Source organism: Zea mays, chromosome 2, assembly GCF_902167145.1.
Source record: "Zea mays cultivar B73 chromosome 2, Zm-B73-REFERENCE-NAM-5.0, whole genome shotgun sequence".
NCBI classification, from domain to species: domain Eukaryota; kingdom Viridiplantae; phylum Streptophyta; class Magnoliopsida; order Poales; family Poaceae; genus Zea; species Zea mays.
In genome coordinates, this window is record NC_050097.1 from 31,284,956 (window position 1) to 31,311,324 (window position 26,369).

The 26,369-nt window shown below is 47.9% G+C and overlaps 1 long non-coding RNA gene across 2 annotated transcripts; it reads left to right on the forward strand.

Moving 5' to 3' along the window:
* The first annotated feature begins 16,348 nt into the window (after positions 1-16,348).
* Positions 16,349-21,866, forward strand: LOC118476296 (uncharacterized). Of its 2 annotated transcripts, none has more exons than XR_004856167.1 (2): positions 16,349-17,076; positions 17,608-21,866. It is a non-coding gene; the product is annotated as an uncharacterized lncRNA (long non-coding RNA). The 2 variants fall into 2 exon arrangements; XR_004856168.1 differs by having other exon boundaries at positions 16,350-17,028.
* The last annotated feature ends 4,503 nt before the right edge of the window (positions 21,867-26,369 follow it).

Genomic DNA, 26,369 nt, shown 5'->3' on the forward strand with positions numbered 1-26,369 from the left:
GGACTCCCGGCATATCCGCAGGTTGCCACGCGAATACGTCTCGGTTGTCTTGCAGAAACTGGACGAGCGCGCTTTCCTATTTATCATCCAGGCTGGAGCTGATGATGGCAGTTTTGCGTTCATCAGCAAAGCCCAGATTGATCCTTTTAGTTTCTTCAGTCGGCCGCATAGAGGTCACGGCTTGAGCTTCATTCGCCGGTGCTGTGTGGTCTTCCTCAGGCTTAGAGTTTGCCTGGATCGAAGAAGTCGCCGACGGTTTGGTGGTGAGGGCCGCCTGGATGGCCACTCGGAAACATTCTGCGGCGCCTTGGAGGTCAGCACGCACAGTTATGATTCCTTGCGGTCCCGGCATCTTCAATATCATGTACGTGTAATGCGGGATGGCCATGAACTTTGCCAATCCCGGCCTTCCAATGATGGCGTTGTACCCGCAGTCGAAGTTCGCCACCTTGAACCTCAGGAACTCAGTTCTGTAGTTCTCCAGAGTTCCGAAGGTGACGGGCATGTAGATGTGACCCAGCGGGTATTCCCCCTCAGTCGGCACGATGCCGAAGAAAGGAGTGTCTGACTCGTGGAGTTCTTTGAGGTGAACTCCCAAGCCTCGGAGTGTCCGGGGGAAAGTGACGTTGATGCTGCTCCCCCCGTCCACTAACACTTTCTTCACCCTGCTCTCTCGAATCACCAGATCGATGAGGAGCGGGTATTTGCCCGGGTGGTCGAAGTTGAGCCATTGATCTGCCCGAGTGAAGGTGATTGGGTGCTCCGACCATCGGTACGGAGCGGGTGGACCGGTGGTCGCCACCAGTATCTGACGATCGTTGAGCTTTTGCTGTCTTTTGTTCTCCTGCGATCTGTGTCCGCCGAAGATGACGTTGACCTCCCTGTCAACGCGTGGGAAAGCTCCTCCTCCCCCCTCCTCCTGCTGCTGGGGTTGTCGTGGTTCTTCTGGTCCTCCCCACGGCGGAGGAGGTAGAGGTTGGAAGGGTCGGCCGTGCCCAACGGAATGCTTGAAGTCCCGGCAGTTCCGAAGGGTGTGGCGCATGTCCTTGTGGTACGGGCACTGGGCGTCGAGGATGTCGTCCAGTGTGCGCTCGCCCCCGCGAGGTCCTCCCCGGGCGCGAGAGGCAGGTGGTCCGGCGGCATGCACCTCTTCTCGCGGTCTCTTCTCCCAGTGTTTGTCAGGTTGCTGGTTCGTGTCGCGTCGTGGCGCTGTCGGTGCAGGCTTCGCTCCTCCGATGAGGTCCTGGGCTCGCTCGTCGGTGGTGATGTAGAGGTCGGCTTCCCGGAACAGCTCCTCGGAGGTAGTTGGCGCCTTCTATAGTATGGCTCGGACGAAGGCCGAGTCATTGGACCCTCTATAGAAGTCCTCGATCACGGCTGCCTCCGTGACCTCGAGGATACGATTTCTCATGGTCTGGAACCTTTTGAGGTATGATCGGAGGGTTTCGTCCCCCCGGCGCTTGATGGATTTGAGGTCCCACGGTTGCGCCGGTTTGTTGGAGAGGGACTGAAAATTGGCAGTGAAGCGCCGACTGAAGTCACTCCAGTCGTCAATGCAGTGTCGGGGTAGGTGTCATAGCCATTGCAGTGCGTCTTGCCCGAGGACAATGGGTAAGTACGCGGTCATCACGTCTTCGGATGCTCCGACGGCTCGAGCGGCGGTGGTGTAGACGGCCAGCCAGCCTCCTGGATCCTGCTTAGGTTCATACTTGTCGACGTTGGATACCTTGAAGTTAGGGGGCCATTGAATAGCCCTAAGGCGTGGAGTAAGGGCAGATACTCCACATGTGTCCTCCTGTCGTCGGGGATGATGTCTGTCCCGGGGAGGGGAGTAGTTGTTGTGGTTCCTCGACCGTCCCCGAGCAGTTCCGCAAGTCGAGGCCGTCGTTGATTCAGCTCTGGTGGCTTGACTCCGAGTGGGGATGCCATGATCCCTGTCGTATTCCTCCCAACGGCGGATTTCGTTCTCATGCCGCCGTTCACGCGAGGCGTTGATGGAGCTCCGCGCGTCTCGACGACTGTTGATGGCGTGTCGTAAGTCGTTCGGCGGGTGAGCGAGAGGTAGAAGATGGTTGGCGGCTTGGGTGAACAGGCGTCGGTAGCCCTCGGCGTCTGGAGTCCGAGGAAGTCCGTCGGCTATTCGAGCTAGCACTCCTCTGACTTCAGACGACGTGTTCATGGCTCAGGCGAAGTCGGGGTTCAGGTTGCGACCGAAGAGTGGATTTTCCCGGCGCTGCCTCGCGTCTTGCTCGGCTTGTTCCTGAGCTCGTCGACGATCACGCCGTCGGGAGTTCCTTCGTTCTCTGAAGACGCGTTCTTCCAAAGTTTCTCCCATCTCCGAGACCTCGTCTCGCGAGATAGGCTGCTCCAGATCCCGTTCTCCGGCTTGGTGATGTCTCCGGATGTTTCGGCGTCGATTTCTCCGTCGACGGGATTCCCGCTGAGGTGGTTCTTCCCCAGGCGCAGTCGGCTCGTCATCAGAGACGGGAGGTGACTCCACTCTCTCGATGAAAAGAACGTCGGGGTAGAATGGCGTGGCTGTCGTGGCGATCCTCTTTCGGAGAGCTGGAGATTGCGCTTCTCCGGTATTTCCAGAGTTTGTTGGAGGAGGCTTCTTTCTCGGCGGATCTGTGACGCGGTGTAGAGTTCCCTCTTCGTCGGCTATTGACGAGATCGTCCCAGAGCAGAACATGGATCCGGGACGGAAGGTGATCTTGCTGTGGATGGTGACGGCCATTGAGCTAACTTAGATCGTTGACACCCCCCCCTACCTGGCGCGCCAGCTGTCGGTGTTTTGGGTCCGACCGCACACCCGGGGTTGCCCCTCGAGGTGTTTTTAGGAGTAGGATGGTGTCGCCGACTGTAGCAAAATGGTTTGTGCCAGATGCACGAGGGACACTAGACAATGTTTACAGGTTCGGGCCGCTTAGAGATGCGTAACACCCTACGTCCTGGTGGAGATGTTGTGTGTTATAGGTTACAAGGTGGTTCTCTAGGGCGAGAACGTGGGGAGTTTAGGTAGATGGCTGGGTGGTGTGGAGTTGGAATCGATCGTTCTAAAGGGGTGCCCCCTGGGCCTTATATATTCGACCTTGGGGCAATACATGCGGATATGATAACAACGTGCACCTATAAGATAGTGAACTGTTTGAGTCTATCTTCCTATGATTTAGCCGACGTATCCTCGCCTGGCTCTGCTGCATGGTGCTCCAGCGCGGGAAAGTCGGATCTTCTGTTGTGGTTTCTCGCTCAACGTTGCGGGGCCATCTAGACTTGCGTCGACCCGGCTTTACGTCGGTCTGCTTTGCTGATTGTCCCCCCTCCAGGCCCATGAAGGAATGACCTTACGATTTATTGGGCCCTTGGGCCTTTCGTGAGGTCTTTTACCCTTCCAGTGGACCCGGGGGATATCTGTCCCCCACAGATGCCTTCTCTTCAGTTACTTCGATTTCTTCTTCGTTTTCTAAACATAATCATACATATGTGTATATAAGAATGAATGCCATGTAATGCTCATGAGAGTGCAAAGATAATAAGAACCTATTATCTAAAATCTTGAATACAATTTTCCTTCACGGAACTCCGAGAACTTAGGGTTTCCGGAGTCAATAAAGGAGTTTAGAGGGCAGGGGTGGGGGTTTTGGGTTCTAGTTATCAAACAAGGTCCAAATCAAACCAAACTCTACCCAAGGCTTCTAAATGATGTGTAGGGCTCATATAAAAAATTTGGGCAATTATGGGATTATCATTTATTTTCTAAAAATCCAGAACCACTGTTTTAATCTATTTTAAATACCCTAAAATTCCCTATTTATCCTAAAAATCATAAAACTATTTTTATTAAATTCTATGGAAAATAAGAAGTCTAGGAAAATTGGTTTGACAATTTTAGGATTTTTCTACAATTTTCTATAATTGTTGGAGTTCTGCTGGAAAAAGAAAAAGATAAAGAATGAACAGTTCCTGGGCCGATTTCAGCCCAGGGAGCCCAACACCAGAGGGAAAGCGCGCGCCCGCGGGGAAGACTTTGCAGAAGAGCCCTCAGGGTCTAGGCTAATTGGAATTGGGTTCGGTCACTGTTGCACTGAGTCGCTGACTGTTTGCAGAAAAGACCCTCGGTTTCTATTTCTTCGCAGGGGAAGGTCCCCGACGACGGTGAACGCGGCCGAGCTCCGGTGAGCTAGCAGACCGGCCAAACGGAGCAACGACCGGCGTTCCCGAGCGGTGGACACCAAAGCAGACCTACCCCGAGCAGTTCCCCTAAGTTAATTGCACAGTTGGTGAGCTATCAAGCTCTGTCCACGTGAACCGAGGGGGTGGCAGACAGATGAGTGCGTTCCCGGTGATCCCTGGTGGTCCAGTTCAATTAAAGGGGTCGAGGGGCATCACCAGCATGCAAAGATGCTAGAACAACAACAGGGAGGGTATGAGCAGAACTATGGAGGGCTGGCCACGGCGAGCTTGGTTCTACGGTGGCGGAAACTTGATTTGGGGGAAACAAGAAATTTGGGCACACTGGTGATCGATTGCTAGCAATTCTTGGTGGCTGGGTAGTTGATGACCTTGCGGAACTGGTGGAGGGCTCAATTTATAGGGAGAGCGAGCGGTGATGATCAATTCGGCCGAGCCGTGCTTGCTGCCGGAGATGAAGAAGAACCCTGGCGCAGTGAATTCGTGTCCACCATAGTGGCAACCTCCCCGGCGACGATGGGACAGCTCTAGGGAGTCACGGCGACGCGGTGGAAAGGCAGAGCCACACGGCACAAGGCCGAGAGGCGGCGGTCACCGGTGAAGTTATCGGAGTCCGCTGCGGTGAACATGGTACTGTGGCCGGAGTTGTTTAATGGCCGGAGTCTATCCACGGCGAGGATATTTACGCGACCCCAAGTGCTATCCGGTTACCAGTGAGTGCGAATCTTAACGGCGGCGACGATCCCGGCGCGAAGTCATCGGCGGCGAGGGGAGCGGTTGATCTGATCTGTCCAGGCACTGTACCATGGCAATGCTTAATCAGTGTGTCTGACAGCCAAGATTTAGGGCCAGATTCCTCCCAATTTTCTATGGAAACATCCCCAAGTCTCTGCATCAAAGTTGTAGTGCTACATACCAGCTACAAATTTGTTATGGGAATCATGCTCAAACTTGCATTGGATCATGTTTAAATCTGAGCCCTAACTCCATGCCATTCCACTGTTAATCTGAATTTCAGATTTCAAGCAGTCTGACAGTCCAACTTCAGGCTCATTTATCTCAAAATTCTTCATGGTACCAAGGCATGAGTTCTATAGCAAAGTTATTCTTCTTCCATAGATCTACAATATTGATGTGGTTACCTAGGGCAAAAACTCTAGAATTTGAAAGATGCAAAGCTCAGAAGTTGAGCCCATAACATTGTTTTTCAGACTTAGAGTGGAATCACAATTGGGATTCTTTTTGCAAATGAGTCCAAAACTTAGGGTTTAACTTGCAAATTCACATATGAGTGACCCAATTGACTCAAGATACTTATTTAACTTGGTTTTTGCACTTTAGTCCAAAAGTGGACTAATTTTGCACATAAGCCCCTAGGGTTTGGTTTTAGGGGTTTCCAGGGTTCAAATGGGGTTTTTTGGATATCTCAGGGGTATAAATGTGATTCAAGTTTATTTTTGGGAATATTTCATGACTATTTCCCTAAAGCTTTTAGGTTCTCTCAACTTGGGCTAGGTTTTACCCCTTTAATCCCTATTTAGGGTTAAGTTCCCTATCCAGGGGTCTATTTGCAAAATGCTATAACAATACAACTTGTTTGAAATTTTTACCTAGTGAATGCACTCTAGGTGTGTCAAACATATGCAATGCCAATGTTTATGATGTCATGCTCAAGTTTTAGTTGCAGTAACACCAGGGGTGTTACATCCTTCCCCCCATAAAAGAATCTCGTCCCGAGATTAAAAGTCCTAGGGTGCGTAATGAAAAAGGAAATGTGTCACATTTTTATTTCCTTATTTTTGGTACAAGGCAGGGGGTGGTGTGGGGTTCACTCTTTATTACAACAACTATACTTTACAAATTACATGAGGCTAAAAAGCCTGGGAAATTCTTATCTAAGAAGTCTTGAGTTTCCCACGTAGCCTCTTCTTCAGAATGTTGGTTCCACTGTATCTTATAGAACTTGAAAGTTTTTCTCCGGGTAACCCTGTCCTTTTGATCCAAGACTCGAATAAGGTGCTCAGAGTATGTCAAGTCCGGTTCAAGGACAACATCTGTTACTTCAACGGTTTGATCTGGTACCCGGAGACATTTCTTCAATTGTGACACATGGAACACATTGTGTACAGCAGACAAGGTTTCGGGGAGCTGAAGTCGATACGCCACAGGCCCATATCTTTCAAGTATCAGGAATGAACCAATGTACCTAGGTACAAGCTTCCCTTTAACCCCGAAATGCGATACCCCCTTCATCGGTGAAACCTTCAAGTAGACATAGTCCCCTTCAAGAAAATACAAGGGCATTCGTCGTTTGTCTGCATAACTCTTCTGACGAGTTTGGGCTTTCTTCATATTATGAATTATTTTCTGAACTTTTTCCTCGGTTTCTTTCACCATATCAGGTCTAAAGAAATACCTTTCTCCAGGTTCGGACCAATTTAGCGGAGTACGACATCGTCGTCCATATAAAGCTTCGAAGGGTGCCATCTTGATACTTTCTTGATAGCTATTATTATATGAAAATTCCGCTAAAGGCAAACATTCATCCCATTTCTGTGAGAAGTCCAGAACACATGCCCGCAGCATATCTTCGAGTATTTGATTAACCCTCTCAGTCTGTCCACTTGTTTGAGGATGATAGGCCGAACTGTGGAGCAATTTAGTACCCAGGGATCTATGAAGTTCTTCCTAGAATTTGGATACAAATTGTGGTCCACGATCCGACACTATAGTCTTTGGAATACCATGCAAACTGAGAATACGGGCAATGTATAGTGCTGCATAAGTGGCCACTGAATATTTTGCCTTAACAGGTAAGAAGTGGGCCATTTTTGTGAGTCGATCAATGATAACCCAAATAGAGTCATACCCTTTTGCGGTCCTGGGCAATCCCACAATGAAGTCCATACTTATGTCTTCCCATTTCCATGTCGGTATTGGTAGAGACTGTAATGGACCGGCAGCTTTCAAGTGTATGGCCTTGACACGTCTGCAGGTGTCACATCTAGCCACATAGCGTGCAATCTCGATCTTCATTTTCGTCCACCAATAATGTTGTTTCAAGTCTTGGTACATCTTAGTGCTTCCGGGATGAATAGAATAGCGACTAAGATGTGCTTCATCAAGAATTTGCTGGCGGATCTCTTCATTCTTCGGCACCACTATGCGGTTATTAAACCATACAATGCCTCGATTATCTTCTTTGAAACATTTGGCTTTTCCAGCCCTTATCTTCTCACGAATGTGTTTCATACCCTCATTATCCCTTTGAGCATCAATTATCCTTTTCAAGATGACTGACTCAAGCTTTAGCTGGCTTAGGGTTCCTTGTTGGACCATTCCCAGGTTTAGCTTCTCCATCTCCTGACATAAGGTATTGTCAGAGGTCTTCACCGTAAGACAGTGACAGGAAACCTTACGACTCAGTGCATCTGCCACAACATTGGCCTTGCCTGGGTGATAATGAATTTCCAGTTCATAATCCTTAATAAGCTCAAGCCATCGCCTTTGTCTCATATTCAGTTCTGACTGGGTGAAGATATACTTCAAGCTTTTATGATCTGTATAAATGTGACAGATATTACCCAGCAGATAATGACGCCAAATTTTCAGGGCATGAACCACAGCAGCTAGCTCCAGATCATGAGTTGGGTAATGCTCCTCATGTCGGCGCAACTGCCTTGAAGCATACACAATTACTCGACCTTCTTGCATTAATACACAGCCGAGACCACTGCCTGATGCATCACAATATACATCAAAGGGTTTAGTGATATTCGGTTGAGCCAATACCGGAGCAGTGGTTAATAATGTCTTCAATTGTTCAAAAGCTTCATTACACTTGAAAGACCAATTGAATTTAATATCATTCTTCAATAAACTTGTGATTGGCTTCACAAGCTTAGAAAAATCTGGTATGAATCTGCGGTAATATCCCGCCAGTCCAAGGAAACTTCAGACTTGATGAATAGTGGTTGGGGGTTTCCACTCCAAAATGTCCTTGACTTTGTTGGGATCTACCGCAATCCCCCTGGCAGATAGAACATGTCCCAAAAATTGAATTTCCTCCAGCCAAAACGCGCATTTGCTGAACTTGGCATACAACTGATGTTCCCTCAGGCGCGTTAACACGATCCGTAAATGTTGAGCATGCTTCTCTTCATTCTTGGAATATATTAGATTATCGTCAATGAAGACCACCACAAACTTGTCTAGCTCAGGCATGAACACCGAGTTCATCAAATATGTGAAGTGGGCCGGAGCATTTGTTAACCCGAAAGACATTACTAGGTATTCAAATAATCCATACCGCGTAGTAAACGCGGTCTTTGGTATATCCTCGGGCCGAATACGGATCTGATGATAGCCCGATCTGAGATCAATTTTGGAGAATACCCTCGCCCCGGTCAGTTGATCAAATAAAATGTCAATCCTCGGAAGAGGGTACTTGTTCTTAATAGTGACCTCATTCAGGGGTCGATAATCCACACACATCCGTAAAGTTTGATCCTTCTTCTTGACGAATATGGCTGGACAACCCCATGGCGACGAGCTTGGCCGGATGAATCCTTTCTCTAAGAGATCTTGTAATTGAATCTTCAGTTCTGCCAACTCATTTGGAGGCATACAGTACGATCTTCGAGAAATGGGAGCCATACCGGGTTTCAACTCAATTACAAACTCTACATCCCTTTCAGGTGGCAATCCAGGCAAATCCTCTGGAAAGACATCGGGAAACTCGCATACTACCGGAATATCCTTGATTTCCGGTATAATAGCTTCATAAACTCTGCCAGTAGCTTTGGTTGAAATGGGGATAGGCAAAAGAATTTCTTCTTGATTATGACTCAACCTAATAGTTCTTTGATCAGTGTTGAGGGTTGCTTTTATGTTTGGCCAACCAATTCATACCCAAAATGACATCTATGTCTTGGCCTTTCAGAACGATCATATTGGTAGGAAAGTCCCGTCCGGCCAATGTTACGGGCACTTGATAGGCCACTTCTCTAGTAAAGATTTGTCTCCCAGGTGAGTGAATTTTAAACCCCTCTTTTGATTCATGGCATGAAATGTGATGTTGCTCCACAAATTTCTTGCTAATGAATGTATGCGAAGCACCAGAATCAAAGAGAATGACTGCAGGATGATTGGCCACGAGGAACGTACCCATCATTACGGGCTCCCCGTCCGGTGTAGTGGCCACTTGTGTGTAATAGATGTGTCTCGTCTTCTTGGTATTTCTGCCCGAAGTATTCCCCTTGACTTTAGATGAATTCCCAGATCCTTGCTGATTATTTGACTGGTTCTGCTTTGGATAGGGGCAATCTTTGATGAAATGTCCAGATTTGCCACAATTAAAACATCCAGTCGATGAGCTGGGCAGAGCAGGGAATCGAGTGCCTGGGGCACCCGGCTGACTTGGGGCAGTGGGGGCATTATTGGGACGAATAATTATTGGCTGCTTAAAAGGGAAGGAGGGTGCATGAGAGCGATTCTGGTTAGAAGGCCGGAGAACAAACCGTTGCCTTTTCACCGGGCCCTGACTAGGCCGGTCACCTCCAAATCCCTTGGATTTTCCGACGCCTGCATACTTCGCTTCCACAACCAATGCTGTACTGACAGCTCTTCCATAAGTAAGATCTATGCAGGTTGCCATTTTTCTTTGCAGTCGATCATTTAGACCTCTCATAAAACAATTCTTCTTCTTCTTCAGATCAGTGTTCACTTGATCGATTGCATATTGCGACAGATGATTGAACTTATTGAGATACTGATTAACAGTATCCCCTCCTTGCTTTAGCTTCATAAATTCTTCTTGCTTCATGTGAAGAACACCTTCGGGTATATAATGCTCGCGGAAGGCCACTTTGATTTCTTCCTAGGTTATTTGATGATTGGCCGGTTGAACGGCCATGAAATTTCCCCACCAGGTGCTGGCAGGGCCGCGCAGTTGCTGGGCTGCAAATAAAGGCTTCTAGGTCTCTGAACAACGCAGAAGTCCGAATTTTTGCTCAATAACCCGAATCCATTCATCGGCTTCTAACGGGTCTTCAGCTTTAACAAACAGGGATGGACATGTCTCTGAGAAGTCCAAGTAAGAAGTTTCGCGGGGGCCCTGTTGATAACCCCGCCCACCTTGCTGCTGGAACTGTTGACCCGCCATCTCTCTCAGAAAACAGGTATTATCAGCGGTCGCATTCACTAAGGCGGCAATCGCCCCTCGGCCAGTGTGGGAGGAACATGAGGTGGATTTGGGGTAGACTCCCTCCCACTGGAGGTTCTAGTTGCATCCTGTGATCGGGTCTTGGACGGCATCTGTGGCAACAAACATTTGAAAACAAATATAATATGCCAAAGACAAAACCATCCAACTTACATTACCAACAAGAGTAATGTTACAGACTCGATTTTATACAACAGGATACAATACCCAGTATACAATAGTACTGCCTTTTATACAATAGTACAACCTACAATACACTACTTCTATTTCTACTACTACACCACTATTCCTACTTTTGGTTGCTCCTGGCAGCCTCGTCGTCGGATGTGGGAGACCATTCATCGACCAGCCTCATAGAAGGAGGGGGTTTAAAAAGGTCTAGCTCACCACCAAGTGCTTCTCCCGCAACGTGCGAGGGTCCGGCTTCCGACCCGACAGGATCCGTTGGTGCATTGGGATGTAGTTGCGAATACAGTACATGGACTTCCTCATGTAGGGTATTGCAATATGCCTGCAGATTGTCAATGGCAGCGCTAAGTTCTTCGACTCGAGCTCGAGCCTTAGCTTCCTTAGCCCAAGCCACTAAACGAGACTGTACCGCCCAATCGAGCGCTAAATCCCGATCAGCAAGCTGATCCTGCAGACGGCGGATGTAACTTCTCAAATCGTTTATTCTGTCGCCATCCGCGACCCACATGCTGGTCCTGCGTTGCAGTTCCGTTTGAAGCTGATTCACGCGGGCTTCGAGATCCCCAATTGGATCGTTGCTTCCGCTACTACTATCCTCATCCCGTGGAGCAAGTTGATGACGAGGTACTCCAATTTGACCAGTTGACTTACGCACGGTCTTCCTTGTGCGCGGCGGCATTTCTTTAGGGGGAAAATTTTATTAGTATAATTCTTAGCATGATGCATGTATAATTACAGAACCAACCTTAGTTGATTCATACCTTCTATATATTGCACTCCTCCTATCTGGTCTTTCATACAGATTCTTCAGATATGCGGGATAAGAATGGAAGAAATCTTTCTAGGTAAGTTTTTAGAAAATCCTTTTGAAGATGCTTAATAATATCTGCAGAGAAGAGCTTCGCTCCGATACCAGCTGTGACGAAACCTCCCAAGTCATTAGGCCCACCTACAGTTGTCCTTGTCCAACAGACATTAGACAACCCTGTAGATGTTCCTGAATCACTTGACAAGTTCGGTATCTTTTCTTACCTTTCCAGGAATGTTTCACCCATCTTGCAGACATTACAGAACATCGGAGATATTGAAATGCGGAAGTGATTACATAAACTAACATTTATTTAAAAAGTAAGATCAAGTTGCTTATTACAGACCAGAGCTATAAACGAGTGCTGAGTAGTATTATTACATTACCAAGGGAGGCAAAAACTCCTCCCGATAAGTTTTTACATAAAAGTTTCTTATGGAGGACCAGGTCCTCCCGTAGCTTCACTCTTGTTTTTCTTCACTTGGAACCACCTTGGTACAAAAGCAACAAAAATTTGCTGCTTCCTCGCCTAAAAACAACGGGGAAATAAACCCTGAGTACGGAATTACTCAGCAAGTCTTACCCAACTAAGGAAAAGACTCTCAAGGGCATGCTGGTTATAAGGGAGTCAAGGTAAGGTATCTCAAGATCAAAGACTCTATTTTTGCAAAAATGCTTACTAAGAGTGGATCCTTAAAAATCCAATTTTATTTTCAGGTTAGGTGAACTTACCTGCATCTAGAGTTCTTTCTAACCTAGTTCAAACACTTATCCTGAACTAGCCAAGTTCTTAATTCAACCTTCATCTTTACTGGAGTTCTACGTATAGGGCAGTGACCAAGTCTTCATAACCGTGAAGGTACGGCGATCCGAATCGATTATACTCAGCTGAGGATCTCCAATCACACGACATATGTCAACCCGCCAATCACACGACATATGTAGCACTTAACCCTTGCATATGTCAACCCGCCACCGGGGTTCTTAAGACCAGATCAGGTTCACGCAAACCGAGAGCACAGATACACCACCGTCCAGCCTCTTGCTACGGAGGGTACACACTACTCTCGCCACCGCTCCACGCCATTTCGTGTTATCTTATTCTGGCCTTAGTCTGCCCGAGGCAAGGCTTACCCATGACGAGGCATGTGACCAGTTAAAGGGTCCTCGGTCAGCAAGCCTACATCGAGATGGTCCTTAATTGACTCAGACGGAGACACTACACCGAGACTCTCTTCTCGTGCAAGGCACCCGCCCGGTCTCAGCTTAATCATTTCAACCCAAAGTTTGGTACCTGGCAGAGGTACATCTTTTCCGGATGTTGAACCCATCAAGGCCTTTGACAGATTCACCATCAAGTTTTATTTTCGAAAACATCCCACCCACTTTGCCACATCATATTTTGTAAAAACAAAACATTTTGTTTTTCTAAAGCAAGGCTAAGCATCAAAAATCTTTTGTAAAACGGGTGATCAAGGAAGGTAATCAAGTTCAAGGAAGGTAATGCAGGAATTGTTTAATCACTCAATTCCTATCACCTAATGCATCAAGCAAATGAAGAAGATTTTTAAAACACAAGGAAGGTGGCAAATGCACCGGGGCTTGCCTTCGTTAGTAGGTGAGTCAGGCTCAGGCCCGCAGATGTCAAAGTAGAGACAAGATCCTACCTGAGATTCCAAAGGTGGTGATGCCTTCTCTTCAGTTACTTCGATTTCTTCTTCGTTTTCTAAACATAATCATACATATATGTATATAAGAATGAATGCCATGTAGTGCTCATGAGAGTGCAAAGATAATAAGAACCTATTATCTAAAATCTTGAATACAATTTTCCTTCACGGAACTCCGAGAACTTAGGGTTTCCGGAGTCAGTAAGGAGTTCATAGGGCAGGGGTGGGGGTTTTGGGTTCTAGTTATCAAACAAGGTCCAAATCAAACCAAACTCTACCCAAGGCTTCTAAATGATGTGTAGGGCTCATATAAAAAATTGGGCAATTATGGGATTATCATTTATTTTCTAAAAATCCAGAACCACTGTTTTAATCTATTTTAAATACCCCAAAATTCCCTATTTATCCTAAAAATCATAAAACTATTTTTATTAAATTCTATGGAAAATAAGAAGTCTAGGAAAATTGGTTTGACAATTTTAGGATTTTTCTACAATTTTCTATAATTGTTGGAGTTTAGCTGGAAAAAGAAAAAGATAAAGAATGAGCAGTTCCTAGGCCGATTTCAGCCCAGGCAGCCCAACACCAGAGGGAAAGCGCGCGCCCGCGGGGAAGACTTTGCAGAAGAGCCCTCAGGGTTTAGGCTAATTGGAATTGGGTTCGGTCACTGTTGCACTGAGTCGCTGACTGTTTGCAGAAAAGACCCCGGTTTCTATTTCTTCGCAGGGGAAGGTCCCCGACGACGGTGAACGCGGTCGAGCTCCGGTGAGCTAGCAGACCGGCCAAACGGAGCAACGACTGGCGTTCTCGAGCGGCAGACACCAAAGCAGACCTACCCCAAGCATTTCCCCTAAGTTAATTGCACAGTTGGTGAGCTATCAAGCTCTGTCCACGTGAACCGAGGGGGTGGCGGATAGATGAGTGCGTTCCCGGTGATCCCTGGTGGTCCAGTTCAATTAAAGGGGTCGAGGGGCATCACCAGCATGCAAAGATGCTAGAACAAGAACAGGGAGGGTATGAGCAGACCTGTGGAGGGCTGGCCACGACGAGCTTGGTTCTACGGTGGCGGAAACTTGATTTGGGGGAAACAAGAAATTTGGGCACACTGGTGATCAATTGCTAGCAATTCTTGGTGGCTGGGTAGTTGATGACCTTGCGGAACTGGTGGAGGGCTCAATTTATAGGGAGAGTGAGCGGTGATGATCAATTCGGTCGAGCCGTGCTGGCTGCCGGAGATGAAGAAGAACCTTGGCGCAGTGAATTCGTGTCCACCGTCGTGGCAACCTCCCCGGCGACGATGGGACAGCTCTAGGGAGTCACGACGACGCGGTGGAAAGGCAGAGCCACGCGGCACAAGGCCGAGAGGCGGCGGTCACCAGTGAAGTTATCGGAGTCCGCTGCGGTGAACATGGTACGGTGGCCGGAGTTGTTTAATGGCCAGAGTCTATCCACGGCGAGGATATTTACGCGACCCCAAGTGCTATCCGGTTACCAGTGAGTGTGAATCTTAACGACGGCGACGATCCCGGCGCGAAGTCATTGGCAGCGAGGGGAGCGGTTGATTTGATCTGTCCAGGCACTATACCATGGCAATGCTTAATCAGTGTGTCTGACAGCCAAGATTTAGGGCCAGATTCCTCCCAATTTTCTATGGAAACATCCCCAAGTCTCTGCATCAAAGTTGTAGTGCTACATACCAGGTACAAATTTGTTATGGGAATCATGCTCAAACTTGCACTAGATCATGTTTAAATCCGAGCCCTAACTCCATGCCATTACATTGTTAATCTGAATTTCAGATTTCAAGCAGTCTGACATTCCAACTTCAGGCTCATTTATCTCAAAATTCTTCATGGTACCAAGGCATGAGTTCTATAGCAAAGTTATTCTTCTTCCATAGATCTACAATATTGATGTGGTTACCTAGGGCAAAAACCCTAGAATTTGAAAGATGCAAAGCTCAGAAGTTGAGCCCATAACACTGTTTTTCAGACTTAGAGTGGAATCACAATTGGATCCTTTTTGCAAATGAGTCCAAAACTTAGGGTTTAACTTGCAAATTCACATATGAGTGACCCAATTGACTCAAGATACTTATTTAACTTGGTTTTTGCACTTTAGTCCAAAAGTGGACTAATTTTGCACATAAGCCCCTAGGGTTTGGTTTTAGGGTTTTCCAGGGTTCAAATGGGGTTTTTGGATATCCCAGGGGCATAAATGTGATTCATGTTTATTTTTGGGAATATTTCATGACTATTTCCCTAAAGCTTTTAGGTTCTCTCAACTTGGGCTAGGTTTTACCCCTTTAATCCCTATTTAGGGTTAAGTTCCCTATCCAGGGGTCTATTTGCAAAATGCTATAACAATACAACTTGTTTGAAATTTTTACCTAGTGAATGCACTCTAGGTGTGTCAAACATATGCAATGCCAATGTTTATGATGCCATGCTCAAGTTTTAGTTGTAGTAACACCCTAGGTGTTAAGCGCCACTAAGATTTAAGCATGACATAATCTTGAGCATCAACATCCCATGTGATTATTCCGAAAAGGTTAATCATGTGTGCATTCACTTTAAAATAATATAACTTGTAATGCTTATGCATGGTTTGTGATGAAAATGTGTGTCGCTTTGTTAAAAGCCGTATTTAAGAATCAAAAATTTATTTTATGTTCTCAGGTAAAATAAAACTGGAGAAAGCTTTATTTTTATTTCTTGGTAGAAAAAGTTTATTTTGTTACCAGATAGGTCATTTGGCCGAGTAGCAAGGACTAGTTATTATAAATTGCCGAAATGAGTTAATAATAAACTTAGAGATAAAAGTTTAATTTGTTACCAAACAAGTCGTTTGGCCTGGTAATGAATGACCAGTCACAAAATAATTACCAGCATGGGGTAATAATAATTTTAGGAATCAAAAATTATGTTTTGTGATTTGTGTCGCATTAATTCGGACCAGCATGAATTTAATTAAAATTTTAGATTCAGAAGTAGTCAAATATAAATTATTCCAAAAACTTTTGTAGTATGAATTCTAATCAAGCGGAGTAGCAATCCTAAGAGAAAAATTGGGATTATTGTTGTGTACGAATATGAATTGGAGAGAAGAATAGATAACTATTAGGGGTATATGGAGATAATATGGGAGAAGAAAGAATTATCATTTTTTTTCTTCTTTATTGGGTTAACCGTGAACGTGCACCTCATCTCAGGAGATTTTTTTGTTTTTTTTCTCGTCTTGCTTATCCTCTCCCAGTGGCTGGTGAACGTCGGTTTCTGAAGAAACAAAAAAAATCTCCACCGCTCTATCTCCAGCTCGATCGCTATCTCTGATCTTTTCCCCAACGCTTGCATCTTCAGGTCGTTCTCTCCCACACCGTCCTTATCTCCGTGCTTGGTGCTGGAATACTTGGAGTGAAGTTTCGTACCTTCTTCTCACATCACAAGCAAGCGTTCTGGTTCCTAGGAAAAAAATCCCACCGCTGTTGCTCCTGTCCGTGCCCGGCCTTGCCTGGGCGACATCATCCTTGGCCGATTCGCTCCATCAGTCGCGAGCTCGGCACCCTGCTGCGGTCGGCGTAGTCGTCTTCAGCCACCGGACACCACTAGCCCTGCTTGTCTCCGTCGCGGCCCAGAAGCCCAGCCGCCCCTGCTACTCGTCCTTGTGCCTACACCCTGCCGCATCCGCTCAAGCCACTGGACGCCGGCGTCGCGTTCGGTCTGGTCGCGCTCGTCCTTGCCTCTACATCTACCAGCGTTCAGCGTCCTACAACTGCTCACCTGCTCCCCATCGCATTCAACACCGCCACAGCCTCAAGCGGCACTCGCTGAACAACATCCTCCTCGTCGCGCTTGGAATCCGCCACCTGACTCATTTTTCCTTGCTCTGGTGCGTCGTCTCATGGAGCTGCTGAACGCCGACGTCACCCTGAGCTCATTCCACACCAGGTGACGTCTCGCTCATCTCGTCGTCAAGCTGTCGTGATATTTAGCATGGTAATTTATATTTCCTTGGGTATTAAAATTTGTGCGGGTGATGGTGTGGGTGAATCGCAGTAGTACGATTAGTGATCGGAATGAATTAGGTAGGAAAGAAAAATAAATTTATGTATGTCGCTCGCTAGAAAAAAATGTCTGAGTCAGGTTCGCCACCATTTTGATGAATCTCCACTCGGCTTTGATATTGCGTAGACTTAGATTTTCTTAGGGTACATTTTGATTTAATTGGGGCGTATTCCGTTAGTCGCCAATTATCTACGTAATTAGAAATACATTTTGCATCAGTTGTCAATTATCCGCTTAATTAGAAGTATCATACCATCGTGAAATAAGTCACCAATGAAAATAATAAAATAATTAATTTGTACCTTGAATTTTTGGAATTTTATGAATATTACACGCGAAGTGCAACTTTTTCGTGTAGGATTATTACGCTCGGGAGTTTATTGTTGAAATTCTTTATATTGCATCTGTGCCCATTTTATCATCACATCATGATCATAGCATGCATCTTTACTTTACGTGTAGATTACGTTATCCGTGGATCAATCGCTTGGTGAAACAATTTTCTGGAGACTTGTCGTCACCTTGAAGACTTGTGAAATTTTATTTCCTTAGTCTTTGGCTCTTCTATGCAACAAAGGCAAGCCCCGGTGTACTCACCACTTTCCTTGTTGTTTACAAAACTTTTATCACTTGATATGCTGCATTAGGTGATAGGAGTTGCGTGATCAAACAATTTATGCATTATCATCCTTGAGAATTTGAATAATCATTCCTTGATACCTATTTTATGAAAAACTAGTGCCGCTTAGCCCTGCTTAAAGTGATAGGATTTTGAAATTTATTTTGATTACTGGTTATTGTTATGTGTGAATGAACTTGAGTTAGATAATTAATATGAGACCAGACGGGTGGCTTGCATCGTGAAATGAGTCGGTGTAGTGCTCCGTCTGTGTCGATTAAGGATCGTTCGATGTAGGCCTGTTGTGGTTGAGACTTTGCAACTAGCCACATGCCTCGGTAAGCCTGAACCCGGCTATTCCATACGTGAAAAGACAACCGCGCATTGGGCGTGGGAGATGGTGGGAGTAGCGTGTACCCTCCTGGCTAGAGGTTGGACGGAGGAGTATTGTGCTCCCGGGTAGCGCGGACCGGTTCACGTTGTGGAGGATCTGTGGGAACGGTTGACATATGCAAGGGTTAAGTGCTACATATGTCATGTGGTTAGGAATCCCCAGCTGGGTATAATTGGTTCGAATTGTCGTTGCTCCTCGATTATGGAGACTTGACCCTCCGACCACTCATCGTAGTTAATAAGTGAAACACGAATTGGCTAAAAGAAAGCTAGATAGGACAAGTGAATGCTCTAGTTCAGGAAAATCTAGAAACAGGTAAGAACGTAAATTGATAATTAAAAGATGGCTTAAGGATCCACTATTAGTAAGCGTTTCTGCAAAATGAGTCCTTGATTATTGCTTAGCCTTACCTTGACTCCCTCTAGCCAGCATACCCTTGAGAGTCTTTTCTTTAGTCGGATAAGTCTTGCTGAGTAATTGCGTACTCAGGGTTTTATTCCCTGTTGTTTTTCAGGTCTTAGTTTTATGCTGCTGATGGTGGTGTTAAGTGTCGGTGGGCTCGACCTTCTTATAAGTCTAAGTAACCCTTCTATACTTCTTATTAAGGATGGTCTCTTGAGCTAGCATATATTTCAAACTTATACTTTTGTACTCACTCCGATGAAAATAATATAAAATTTTTGTAACTTCTAAAATTTGGTAATAAAATTTTCGCTGCAAAAATATTGATGTGTGTGATTCGTGTTTACTTAATCTTGCGATCTTGGTGGTAGTGGTTTATCCGAAGTCCCCTGGGATACTCGGACAGATCATGTTAAGTTATCAGGCATACATGCATAGCTGTTTCAGGTCTTTGAGACAAGGATAGGTGCATGTGGGTCCTATAATTTGGGAGGTTCTGCCACATGGACTATGGCTACAAATTAAGCAAAGTCCCTCTCCAATATGATAATGAGAGTGCAATCCGCTTGGCGGATAATGCCATTGAACACAGCCGCACTAAGCACATAGACATTCGGTATCACTTTCTGAGGAATCATCAGCAAAGGGGGATATCGAAATAGCTTATGTAAACATCAAGAATCAACTAGTCGATATCTTTACCAAGCCATTAGATGAGAAAACCTTTAGCAAACTTAGGAATGAGCTAAATATACTTGATTCTCGGAACTTTGATTGAAACATTGCACACATAGCTAATTTATATACCTTTGATCATATCTCTTTCATTTTGGTACAAATGCATATTTCTTATTATTCTTGCGCCAAGACTACGACTAATATGTTTCCAAGTGTATTTCTATACTAAGTCGTAGATTGAAAGGGAATTGGAGTATTTGACGAAGATAAGGCTTCCACTCCACTCTAACGGTATCATTTACCCTTCGTCGCTACTCCGCTCTCTCTCCAATTGGTATAATCCTTCACTCTTATTTACTTGTACCAATTGGAAAAAAGTAAAAACGGGCTCTCAAAGTCTCCGTTTTCGGCAATTAATGCCAAAGGAGAAGATATTAAGCCCAAAGCAAAAAGGACCGCACCACCATTTCAAAAAATTTCAAAATAAAGTTTTAATTGATGATTTTCACATTGGTATCCACACAATGGAAATCTCTTCAATTGGTATCTTTAAAGGTAGATTTTCAAAATTGGTATCCAATTCTTTAGAAGTTCATCTTTAAATTGGTATCTATTTTAAAACCCTCTTGAAAGCTAAGAGGAGAATTTCATTTAGGAGTTTTTTAGTCAAAGGAAAAGCATTTGAAACAGGGGGAGAAAATTCAAATCTTGAAAATGCTTCTTGCAATCTTATTCATATACCTTTGACTACTTGCAAAAGACTTTGAAAAGATTTTCCAAAAGGATTTGCAAAAACAAAACAAGTGGTGCAAATGTGGTCCAAAATGTTAAAGAAAAGAAAAGCAATCCATTCATATCTAGTGAGATTATCAATTGGTTTAATTTCAAGTTACCTATGCACTTACCTTATGCAAACTAGTTCATCTCTGCACTTATTATTTGCTTTGGTTTGTGTTGGTATCAATCACAAAAAAGGTGGAGATTGAAAGGGAAATAGGGTTAACCTTTTCCTATAATTAGTTTTGGTAGTTGATCGTCAACACAAACACATGGACTAACTAGTTTGCCAAGAATTCATGTATTACAGGTGCATAAGGTTCAACACAAACTAATAAAAGATTCAAGTTAGGGACTAAATTGAAATGGAGCAAAGGCTTGAGTGTGCTGTGAACTGGCGCACCGGACAGTGTCCGGTGCACCATGCCCGTACAACTCTGAAGCAGCCACTCTCGGGAAAACGCAGGCTAGCTCCGCTATAATTCACCGGACTGTCTAGTGTGCCAGTGGAGCAACGGCTAACTCACGCAACGGTCCACTCTGATAGGAGCTACAATGAGCAACAGTGCTACACAGAAGTCAGAGCAGCGAAGTCAGAGGGGCACCAGACTGTCCGGTGTGGCACCGGACTATCCGGTGCCGCAAGAGGACAAAGTTCCAACGGTCGCCCGAGCTCCGAACCCTAACGGTTGGATGACATGGCGACGCATCGGACACTGGACAATGAGTGTCCGGTGGCACACCGGACTGTCCGGCGGCGCACCGAACTGTCCGGTGCGCCCATCGACAACAGCCTCCCCAACGGGCCACCTTGGTGGTTGGGGGCTATAAATACCCCCAACCACCACAACTTCAAGCATCCAAGTTTTCTGAACATCACATTCAATACAAGAGCTCTAGCATTCACTCCAAGACACAATACAAAAGATCAAATTCCCCCCGAGTCCCAAATCCACTCCAAACACTTAGTGGCTTGTGAGAGAGAGATTTTTGTGTTCATTTGAGTTCTTGTTGCTTGGATTGGCTTTCTTATTTTCATATTCTTATTCTCAAGTGCTCTGTAAGCGAGGCAAGAGACACCAAGTGTGTGGTGGTCTTGCGGGGTCTTAGTGACCTGTGAGATTAAGGAAGAAGGCTCACTCGGTCTAAGTGACCGTTTGAGAGAGGGAAAGGGTTGGAATATACCCAGTCTTTGTGACCTCCTCAACGGGGACTAGGTTCTTTGGAACTGAATCTCGGTAAAACAAATCACCATGCTCACTCTCCTTATTTCTTGGTTGATTTGTTTTCCCTCTCTTTGTGACTTGAAGTTTAACTCTAACGCTAACCCTCGACCTTAGTGCATGTTTAAGTTTATAAATTTCAGGTTTCGCTTATTCACCCCTGTTGGGGCCTTCGTCTTCTGAAGGTCCTCAAAAACACGACTAACATGTTTCCCAAGTTCAAATATATATACAGGGACCTTCGGCCTTGGGATGAAGCTATACATGATATAAAAAGCAGGGATCGGGAGAAGGATGAACCAGTTCCGAAGCTACCTGTGGAGAAGCTTCGGCTTAACAGCAAAAAATGGAACCGACCTAAAGGGGAAAAGGTTGTCTAGTCCTTGATAGATTATCCCTAGGTCAATAGTAAATGTCAAGGGCATGAATGTAATTTACACAGGCTGCGTCTTGTGCCTATAAATAGATGAACAGTAGCACTGTATTGTTCACGTTGACTTGTATTCGCTTGCACGTCACTCTCGAGCCTTTTACCTTCTGTCAAGATGAAGGTATAAATGTAATTCGATATTGTTCATATTCATTCATGATATTATAATAAAAATGTCCTGATAATATTATATGATTATTTAGGTTGTTTTCCATGTCTCATATGTTTCTACTTTCATTATTATATGCTGAGATGATGAAGGTATGTCCTTCATAACCTTCGTCTGAAGATCATTATATCCTAAGGGAGATAATGATTTGAAGGACGAAGGTCTTTGACTATTAACAGTTTGTGTTGCCTTATTCTTAACTCATAGCATTTGAGAACAAGTGACCAACATTGGTGCCCACCTCCGGTGAACTCATTCGACCACCTTCGGCAAGCTCCAACTTCGTCATGCCGCCGAAGAAGTCTTCAGGGCTAGGGGCTGTATTGCAGCCACTGGACGTTAACCAAGAAACACTGCGTGAAGCTAGAAACCAAAAAAGGAAAGCTACAAGTCCAACAACTCAGGAGGAGGAGCTGGACCAAGAAATAAGGGACCTCGAAGACATCAACCAACAAGTCTAGAGGAAGAAGGAGAATATGCTTCGTCTCTCCGAGTTATAAAGGAAGATTGACGAAGCCGCTGAGGAAATGCATCATCTCATCCAAGATGACCAGGACCGACAACCTCAACGCAGAGAGCTTCGTAGGACAATTATTATGATGATGACGAGTGGTATGATGACTTCCATCATGGAAATTTTTCTTTTGATGATGCTTCTCCTCTGTCAGCAGAATAGCAGGCTACTGAAAGGGAAATAGGGTCAAACTTTTTTCCTAAATGATTTTGGTGGTTGAATTGCCCAACACAAATTATTGGACTAACTAGTTTGCTCTAGATTATGAGTTATACATGTACCAAAGGTTCAACACAAACCAATAAAAGTCCAAGAAAGGTTTCAAATAAAAAGAGCAAAAGACAACCGAAGGCTGCCCTGGGCTTGCGCACCGGACTGTCCGGTGTGCCACCGGACAGTGTCCGGTGCACCAGGGTGGATCAACTCAAACTTGCTAGCTTCAGGAATTTGGGGAGCCACTCCGCTATAATTCACCGGACTGTCCGGTGTAGCACCGGACTGTCCGGTGTGCCAGCGGAGCAACGACTATCTGCGCCAACGGTCGTCTGCAAAAGTATACAGTGAACAGTGCAACTGCGCGCGCAGAAGTCAGAGCAGGCGCCAGAAGGCGCATCGGACAGTGAATAGTGACTATCCGGTGCACCACCGGACTGTCCGGTGGCCCCACAAGTCAGAGCTCCAACGGTCGAACCCTAATGGTTGGGTGACATGGCTGGTGTCGGGGACCAAAATTAGGGGTACCCTCACGACTCCTAATCTCAGCTGGTAACCCCCATCACCACAAAGCTGCAAAGGCCTGATGGGTGCGATTAAGTCAAGGATCGGTCCACTCAAGGGACACGATCTCGCCTCGCCCGAGCCCAGCCTCGGGCAAGGGCAGCCGACCCCGGAGGATTTACGTCTCGCCCGAGGACCCCCTTCAGCAACGGACACACCTTCGGCTCGCCCGAGGCCCAGACTTCTCCAAGAAGCAACCTTGGCCAAGCCGCCACGACGACCGACCGTATCGCAGGAGCCTTCAATGCAAAGGTGGCCTGACACCTTATCATGATGCGCGCCCTTCAGTCGATAGAGCCGAAGTGACCGCAGTCACTTCGCCGCTCCACTGACCGGCCTGACAAGAAGACAGTGCCGCCTGCGCCGCTCCGACTGCTGTGCCACTCGGCAGAGTGAGGCTGACAGCAGCCAAGTCCGGCCTCAGGCGCCATAGGAAACTTCGCTTCGCCCGACCCTAGGGCTCGGACTCGAGCTCAGCCCCGGAAGACGACGAACTCCGCTTCGCCCGACCCCAGGGCTTAGACTCGGGCTCAGCCCCGGAAGACGACGAACTCCGCTTCGCCCGACCCCAGGGCTTAGACTCGGGCTCAACCCCGGAAGACGACGAACTCCGCATCGCCCGACCCCAGGGCTCGGACTCGGGCTCGGCCCCGGAAGACGACGAACTCCGCCTCGCCCGACCCAGGGCTCGGACTCGGGCTCAGCCCCGGAAGACGACGAACTCCGCCTCGCCCGACCCCAGGGCTCGGACTCGGGCTCAGCCTCAGCCGACAGTCTCTGCCTCGCCCGACCCAGGGGCTCGGGCTCGGCCTCGGCCTCGGAAGACAGACTCGACCTCGACCTCGGAGGAGCCTCCACCTCGCCCAACCCGGGGCTCAGACCGACCACGTCACAGGAGGCGCCATCATTACCCTACCCCAAGCTAACTCAGGCTACGGGGAACAAGACCGGCGTCCCATCTGGCTCGCCCCGATAAACAAGTAATGATGGCGCCCCGCATGCTCCATGACGACGGCGGCTCTCAGCCCCCTTACGGAAGCAAGGAGACGTCAGCAAGGACTCGACAGCCCCAACAGTTGTCTTTCCACCAGGCTCCAGCACTCCTCCGACGGCCACAACACCACACGAACCGGGTGCCAAAACCTCTCCGGCTGCTACGACGACATGTACTTAGGGCGCTAGCTCTTCTCCGCTAGACACGTTAGCACACTGCTACACCCCCCCATTGTACACCTGGATCCTCTCCTTACGCCTATAAAAGGAAGGTCCAGGGCCCTCTTACAGAGGGTTGGCCGCACGGGGGAGGACGGGACGACGTCGCGTAAGCCTCTCGCTCCCTCCTGCGTGGACGCTTGTAACCCCCTATTGCAAGCGCACCTGACCTGGGCGCGGGACAAACACGAAAGCTGCGGGTTCCCCCGTTTACGCCTGTCTCCCTTCGGCTTCTTCCCCCCTTCGCGCTCCGTCTCGCGCCGACCCATCTGGGCTGGGGCACGCGGCGACAATTTACTCGTCGGTCCAGGGACCCCCCGGGGTCGAAACGCCGATAGTTGGCGCGCCAGGTAGGGGCCCGCTGTGTGTTGACGAATAGCTTCCCGTCAAGCTCCAGATGGGTAGTCTTCAGCAACCTTTCCAGCCCGGGACGATGCTCTGTTTCGGGAGTCTTGAGTTCATGTCCCTCGACGGCGGCTATGACATGATACTCCTTCCCCCGCCGCGCGACAGCGACAATGGCAGCCGACAATCCGCCCGCCGGTGGCGGAATCGACGACGTCTTCCCCACGTGGCGGAAGAACGACATTCGAGCTTGTCCCGTCCCCTCCCCCGCCGACGGAGGAGGAGGGAGGGCAACCAAGGCCAAGCAGGAGGCGGCATCTCATCGGCTGTCGAGCGAGTCGACGGTGCCCCAACGGGGGGCACGTCGGGCATCGACCTCGCATCTGAGACGAAGATGAGCGCCGTCTCCCCGCAACACGCCAACTCCAAGCAAACGGACGACGCCAGCACGCTCGCAAAGGACTTGCTGAGCATCACCCTCGTACCCGAGACGACGGTGCAGTCTGCCCCTGACGCGACTTCGTCACCGCCCGTCGACCAAGAGGTACCAACCGACTCCCATCTCGTGCCTTTTGGATTCAGCCTCGACCCACCAAGCGACTTCGCTTCGGTGGACGCTCTCATAGAGGCAAGTCCAAACCCTCTGGGGTATTGCATGCGGTCACCCTGGGACCGGCTGACGGCCATCTCGACCTACGGGCCCTCGGGTTCCGAGGAAGATGACGAGCCTGACTTTTGTTGGGATTTCTCCGGACTTGGTAACCCCAGTGCCATGCGGGACTTCATGACCGCATGCGACTACTGCCTTTCTGATTGTTCCGACGGTAGCCGCAGCCTCGGCGATGAGGACTGCGGCCCAAGTCGTGAATATTTCCACGTTGATCTAGGGGGTCCCGGCGAAGGCAACCATCTTGGTACGCCGGAAAACGGTGATCCCCCTAGGCCTGCGCCTCGCGTTGACATCCTTTGGGAGCTAGCTGTGGTCCCCGTCCCGGCGGGGGGTCATGACCCACAGCTCGAGCAAATCCGCGAGATGCAGGCCAGGCTCGACGAGGGAGCAGGAACACTTGAGCCGTTCCGCCGGGATATCGGGCAGGAATGGGCAGGCCAACCTCCGGCTGGAGAAGCGCGTCATCTACCCCAGGGCATCCAGCACCGCATCACCGACGATGTCAGGGCAAGGCCGCCACCGGCTTCCAGTGGGGTCGGCCAGAACCTGGCTGCAGCGGCAATACTTCTCCACGCGATGCCGGAGCCATCTACCACCGAGGGGCGGCGTATCCAGGGAGAGCTCAAGAATCTCCTGGAGGATGCCGCGGTCCGACGGGTCGAAAGCTCTGCCTCCCGAAGGCAGGGGTACCCCTCGGAACATCACGCCGCGACTTCCCGATTCATGCGGGAAGCCTCGGTCCACACCGGGCGCACGCGCAACACAGCGCCTGCGGCCCCGGATCGCCTCGACAACGGACACCCTCACCGCAACCGTCGAACCCACCTCGACGAGAGGGTGCGCCGAGGCTACCACCCCAGGCGTGGGGGACGCTACGACAGCGGGGAGGATCGGAGTCCCTCGCCCGAACCACCTGGTCCGCAGGCTTTCAGCCGAGCCATACGACGGGCGCCGTTCCCGACCCGGTTCCGAACCCCGACTACTATCACAAAGTACTCGGGGGAGACAAGACCG